This window comes from Triticum dicoccoides, chromosome 1B (assembly GCF_002162155.2).
Source record: "Triticum dicoccoides isolate Atlit2015 ecotype Zavitan chromosome 1B, WEW_v2.0, whole genome shotgun sequence".
In the NCBI taxonomy this organism is placed as follows: domain Eukaryota; kingdom Viridiplantae; phylum Streptophyta; class Magnoliopsida; order Poales; family Poaceae; genus Triticum; species Triticum dicoccoides.
Window position 1 is genome coordinate 332,628,615 of NC_041381.1, and position 6,906 is coordinate 332,635,520.

General features: G+C 41.0%; 1 long non-coding RNA gene across 1 annotated transcript in view; it reads right to left on the reverse strand.

The window, feature by feature from the left end:
* Nucleotides 1-6,319: 6,319 nt before the first annotated feature.
* The window catches only part of LOC119333426, a 7,306-nt gene continuing 6,719 nt past the window's right edge, over nt 6,320-6,906 (reverse strand). The window contains exon 6 of the long non-coding RNA XR_005161196.1: nt 6,320-6,698. This is a non-coding gene — a long non-coding RNA (uncharacterized LOC119333426). The remainder of the gene's footprint in view (nt 6,699-6,906) is intronic.

Consider the following 6,906-nt stretch of genomic DNA (forward strand, 5'->3'; position numbering starts at 1 on the left):
CCTTTGTTCACTTTGACATCCTTCTTATCCGTCAAGTATTTGAGGCAGTTCCGCTTCTAATGACCATTACCCTTGCAGTAGAAGCACTCAGACTCAGGCTTGGGTCCAGCTTTGGGCTTCTTCACGGAAGCGGCAACTTGCTTGTCATTCTTCTCGAAGTTCCCTTTCTTTCTCATGCCCTTTTTCTTGAAACTAGTGGTCTTATTAACCATCAACACTTGATGATCTTTCTTGATTTCTACCTCCGCCGATTTCAGCATCGTGAAGAGCTCGGAAATCGTTTTCGTCATTCCTTGCATATTATAGTTCATCACGAAGCCTTTGTAGCTTGGTGGCAGTGATTGAAGAACTCTATCAATAACACACTCATCTGGGAGCTTAATTCCCGGCTGAGTCAAGTGGTTGTGATACCCACACATGCTGAATATGTGTTCATTGATAGAACTGTTCTCCTCCATTTTATAGCTGAAAAACTTGTTGGAGACTTCAGATCTCTCAATCCAGGCATTAGCTTGAAATATCAATTTCAGCTCTTGGAACATCTCATCTGCTTCGTGGTGCTCAAAATACTTTTGGAGCCCCGGTTCTAAGCCGTAAAGCATGGCAAACAATAGAGTACTCATCAGTCCACGTTTGCCAGGCGTTCACAACATCTAGATCAGCGGGAGTGGGTGGGTCACCTAGCGGTGCATCAAACACATAATTCTTCTATGCAGCAATGAGGATAATCCTCAAGTTACGGACTCAATCTGTGTAGTTGCTACCATCATCTTTCAACTTAGCTTTCTCTAGGAACGCATTAAAATTCAATGGAACGGTAGCACGGACCATTAATCTACAGCATGGATTTGCAAAGACTATCAGGACTAAGTTCATGATAATTAAGTTCAATTAATTAAATTACTAATGAACTCTCACTTAAATTAACATTCCTCAAGTTGTCTAAGTGATAAATGATCCAAATCAACTAACCCATGACCGATCATCACATGAGATGGGGTAGTCATCAATGGTGAACATCTCTATGTTGATCATATCTACTATATGACTCATGTTCGACCTTTCGGTCTCCAGTGTTCCGAGACCATGTTTGTACATGCTAGGCTCGTCAAGTTTAACCCAAGTATTTTGCTTGTGCACAACTGACTTACACCCGTTGTATGTGAATGTAGAGTCTATCACACCCGATCATCACGAGGTGTTTCGAAACGATGAACTTTAGTAACGGTGCATACTTGGGAGAACACTTTTATCTTGAAATTAAGTGAAGGGATCATCTTATAATGCTACTGTTGTTCTAATCAAAATAAGATGCATAAAGGATAAACATCACATGCAATCAAAATATGTGACATGATATGGCCATCATCATCTTGTGATTTTGATCTCCATATTCAAAAGCAACATCGTGATCTCCATCATCACTAGTGCGACACCTTGATCTCCATTGTTGCGTCGGGGTCGTCTCACCAACATTGCTTCTACAACTATTGCTAATGTATAGCGATAAAGTAAAGCAATTACATGGCGCTTAATGATTGACACGCAGGTCATACAACAATTAAAAGAAAATCCTAAGGCTCCTGCAGGTTGTCGATATTACAAAAAAATGATCATCTCATGCAACAACGTATATCACATCACGTATTGACCATATCACATCACAACATACCCTACAAAAACAAGTTAGATGTCATCTACTTTGTTGTTGCAAGTTTTACATGGCTGCTATGGATAACTAGCAAGAACCGTTCTTACCTACGCAAAACCACAACGGTGATTATCAAGTTTGTTGTTTTAACCTTCTGCAAGGACCGACCGTAGTCAAATTCGATTCAACTAAAGTGAGAGAAACAGACACCCACCAGCCACCTTATGCAAAATAGGTTGCATCAGTCGGTGGAATCGGTCTCATGTACGTGGACATGTAAGGTTGGTTTGGGCCGCTTCATCCCACAATACCGATGAATCAAAATAAGACGTTGGTGGTAAGCAGTATGAACATCACCACCCACAACTCCTTTGTGTTATACTCAAGCATATCATCTACGCATAGAACTGGCTCTAATACCACTGTTGGGGAATGCTGCATGGAAAACAAAAAAATCTACGCACACGCAAGATCAATCCATGGAGATGCATAGCTACGAGAGGAAAAGATCATCTTCATACCCTTGAAGATCGCTAAGCGGAAGCGTTTATCAACGCGGTTGATGTAGTCGTACACCTTCACGATCTGTCCTGATCAAGTACCAAAGGTATGGCACCCCGCGTTCAGCACACATTCAACTCGATTACGTCCTCGCCTTCTCGATCCAGCAAGAGAGGCAAGGTAGTAGATGAGTTCCGATAGCACGGTGGCGTGGTGATGGGTGGTGAAGAATAATCTCCGCGGGGCTTCCCCAGACACAACGAAAACTATGACGGAGGATAAACTAGAGGGGGCGGGGTTGCCGACACACGGTTTGGTGAATCTTGATGTGTTTTGGGTGCTAGCCCTGCCCCTCTATTTATATTATGAGCCCTGGGGGGGCATTTCTTGGAGAAAGGGCCTCCTCAAAGTCGGTTTAGCCCTCAAGGCAAGAGCCCTTCTCGAACTCCAGGACCAGACGCCAGGGTCCTCAGCCCCTGGCCTTCGCAAAACTCCTTTTGCACCTTCCTTAAAGCCTCGTGGGCTTTACCCCTTGGCCCAAATAAAGTGTTCTCGTACCCGAACATTTCAGGAAACATCAAAAACCCCTTCCGGTGAATTCTGGAGACCAAACACTATTATCCCATATATCAATTTTTACCTCTGGACTATTCCGGGGTTCCTCGTCATGTCCGTGATCTCATCCAGGACTCCGAACAACATTCAGTCACCAACATACATAACTCATATAATACTATATCATCAATGAACGTTAAGCGTGCGGACCCTACGGGTTCAAGAATGATGTAGACATGATCGAGATGCTTCTCCGGTCAATAACCAATAGCAGGACCTAGATGCCCATATTGGTTCCTACATATTCTACGAAGATCTTTATCGGTCGAACCTTTATGACAACATACGTAGTTCCTTTTGTCCGTCGGTATGTTACTTGCCCGAGATTCGATCATCGGTATCTCCATACCTAGTTCAATCTCGTAACTGGCAAGTCTCTTTAATCGTTCTGTAATACATCATCATGTAACTAACTCCTTAGTCACTTTGCTTGCAAGCTTCTTGTGATGCTGTATTACCGAGAGGGCCCAGAGATACCTTTCCGTTACACGGAGTGACAAAGCCCAATCTTGATCCATGCCAACTCAACAGACACCTTCGGAGATACCTGTAGAGCATCTTTATGATCACACAGTTACGTTGTGACGTTTGATGGCACACAAGGCATTCCTCCGGAGTCCGGGAGTTGCATGATCTCATGGTCGAAGAAACATGTATTTTACATTAAGAAAGCAGTAGCAATAAACTGAATGATCATACGCTATGCTAACGGTTGGGTCTTGTCCATCACATCATTCTCATAATGTGTGATCCTGTTATCAAATGACAACTCATGTCTATGGTTAGGAAACCTTAACCATCTTTAATCAATGATGTAGTCTAGTAGAGGCTCACTAGGGACACAGTATTTGTTTATGTATCCACACATGTATTTAAGTTTCCGGTCAATGCAATTCTAGCATGAATAATAAACCTTTATCATGAATAAGGAAATATAATAATAACAACTTTATTATTGCCTCTAGGGCATATTTCCATCAGGTGAAACATATGTGTATTTCCTAAGTGATGCTCAACCTACCTATTTCTTTGAGTGAAGAGTTTGGAAATCTCTTGCAGTGTAGTCTAGTTCTTTGGCGTCAGAGACAATGTTCTTTAGGACGATAATGAATTTGGTCTGATTGAAGAGTTAGGAAATTGCTAGTGCAATTCTCCCCTCGTGAGGGATTTGCTAGCCAGTCGTTGCTAACCTAGAGCCAGCTGTCGAGTGGATCCTTATCTGGACAATGGTCATGTCCAAAGGGCCTACTAGTCTTTTCAACTCGGGGTGCCCACATGCTATAAATAGCCGTCAGGACCACCATTTGTTGGCTGGCCGCTCTAAGTGAATGCATGACAAGTGACATCTAGAGCAACCCACACCCAACGAATTTGAGAGAATCTTAAGTAGGAAAAACCCAAACACCCAAAGCCAAAGTGATTGAGCATCACTAAAGAATGTGTTATGTGTGATCCGACAACCTATTACCTTTGAAGACTTTGATCTTTCAGATGGTTAGGCGTCATGTTATGAGCATCCAACAAGAACTTGTGGAGTGCCATAGAAGGAGTATGCGAATGTTTTGAAAGTCCGCCTTGAAGACTTACCACAAGTGATGGGGCGAGGTATAAGTGATCTTAACTCAAGCAGAATAAGTTGAAGACTAAGTGTCTTGTGAGTTTAATCTCAAGCCTCTCCAACAAGACGTGCAGTTATCACATCAACAAAACTGGTCGAAAAAATCCATTGTCTTCATCAAACAATCTGGTTTTATTTCTTCAACTCTATACTTTCAGTAACCATGTGTTGAAGACTTTGCCCCTCTCTCTCTCCCTCCCTCCCTCCCTCCCTCCCTCCCTCCCTCTCTCTCTCTCTCTCTCTCTCTCTCTAGACTTTGTCTGAAAACTTTGTCAATTTATTCAGTTCCTGCCATGTTCTATTTTGTCTTCAGTTTTGCAGTACTTATAGTGTGTATGCCTATATGTTCACTTGTTCTACATGTACTACTACCTTGTATGCATGCTCAATTATGTCTTGATGACTTTGTCTTCATTGTGATTTTCATGTGTAGCCTAGTTTACCTTCTATCTTGTATTTCTTTGTCCTGTTATTCTTCAAAGAATTTGTTTAAAATTACCCATTCACCACCCTACAGTCGATATCACGCACTTTCACTGACTACCTTGTCATTTGCTTGGATAAAAAAGCATGTTCTCTAATACTTTATCTCCTAGTTACAAGTATAGTGTTCTCTATTTCACTCATTCCTTTGTCTAACCTTCACACCTACACCCTCCCCTAATTCTTCCATCCCGTTTTTATGCCCCCCTCTCATATTTGGCTTTTTCCCTGCGTTTTTTTTTTCTGAAAACCGCCCGATTTGCCTACGTGTTACTGTCTCACAAAGAAAAACTATTGGTAGACAATCACACTGACATAAAAAAGACTGGCATGTCGTGATGGTCAGTGAGAAACTATGTAAAATTCTTATGTCGCCAATATACACAGGTTTTGGCAAATTTAGTAGAATATTTTGCCATAGTTGTGAAGTATGAGCAATTCATAGTTAAGGGTAGTATTCTTAAAACCAAGGTGTCGAAAAGCTCGAGACCTGTGAGTTGCTCAAGATGGACTCAGTCTTTGGGCACGACTCGAGACTGACTCGGAAAGAAATGAGCCGAGTAGATCGACCGAGAAACAAGCTGATCTTGAGCCAACACTGTCTCACTGAAATTTAGCTTGAATAATATAATTAAGTTAGATTGACATGACACACACACACACACATAAAATAATTTATTACCATATATGATGTGCACTATTTTTTAGTTTTCTCTACTAGCGAAACATGGAAGCTAATTAAGCTGAAGAATATTTAGGCCTCAATATATACATGGTCAACTATGTGTTAACTATTTTTTTGTCAAAGTTTGATAGCAAACACACCTTTGTTTTCTTCCCTTTTAAGTTTTTTTTTTTTTGCGTATATTCTTCCCTTTTAAGTTCATGCAAAAACTTTGCTATTACGTATTAGTAGTTCAGAGAGAATAAGTCAAACTGCCTTGTTTTTTATATGATCACCGTTTCGATTGAAAATGTTGTTTCATAATGGTTTCTTAATGTTGTGTTGTTGCCTATTTTGAGAGAAAAGTTAGGTAAGATTTTTTTTAAATCATGTTAGTTAGCTGAAAACTAGCTCAAGATTGACTCGAGATTATTACAAGCTGAGCATGAGCAATTTTTTATAGCTCGACCTTGAATTTCGCTCAGTTTGAGCTCATCAAATTTTAGTATAAATTTGAACAGCAACTCGCTGGAACCTGATTCGTTTCCGAGACCTCCCATGCCGCGCTTTTAACGCTCGTTAAGATTGACTAGACCGGCAACGGGTGCCTGTCCGAACGTTTTGGTCAAACATGTAATGTTAAGTTATTAGTAACTCAATTGCCATTCGGACAATAAAAAGGGCAATGAAAGCATGATATTACCACCATGTATCTAAACGGGACTAACAACAATTGTTAGAATCATACAAAGGTTTGTTCCTTTTTCTTCAGCAAAGCAAGCAAGACTTGTGGAAAGCACAAGTGTCATGTAGTTTGCATAACCAGCATAATAGTCCATACAGTCATACGCATAGAAGAACAAGTGCTCGGTACATATGTGATTACAAAAAGGACACAACTAATGGCATCTTGTGAGATGTAGCAGACGGCCATTGCGTCGCCCATGGTGATTCAACTGAACCTAATGAACAACAATGCCAAAGAGAAGTCACATATCAAAAGTACATGGATATTACTGTGAAGACATCACTTGTTTTTAAGTATTACATCCAAATCCATGCATAACCAGTCTGTCATAGAAAACGCAGCCTGCTCCAAATCCTTCAATATCCAATAGCATATCTAGCCTGCTCCAAAGGCTAGTCCTCTCCATCTCAAATGTAGCCTACAACACAACCATAAAACACTCATTAGCACACATGTACAATCAGTCAACTCCCCTGTCGCCTGCAAACCAATGAACCATGAGGCAAATGACCATCAGAAAACTTGCTAAGAAAGGTTGTTTCCATTTCCCATGTCCATAGAACTTGACACGAACAGAGTATTCCTATGCACAAATTCCAGTGCTCCACAAGAATTGAACTTGGCAA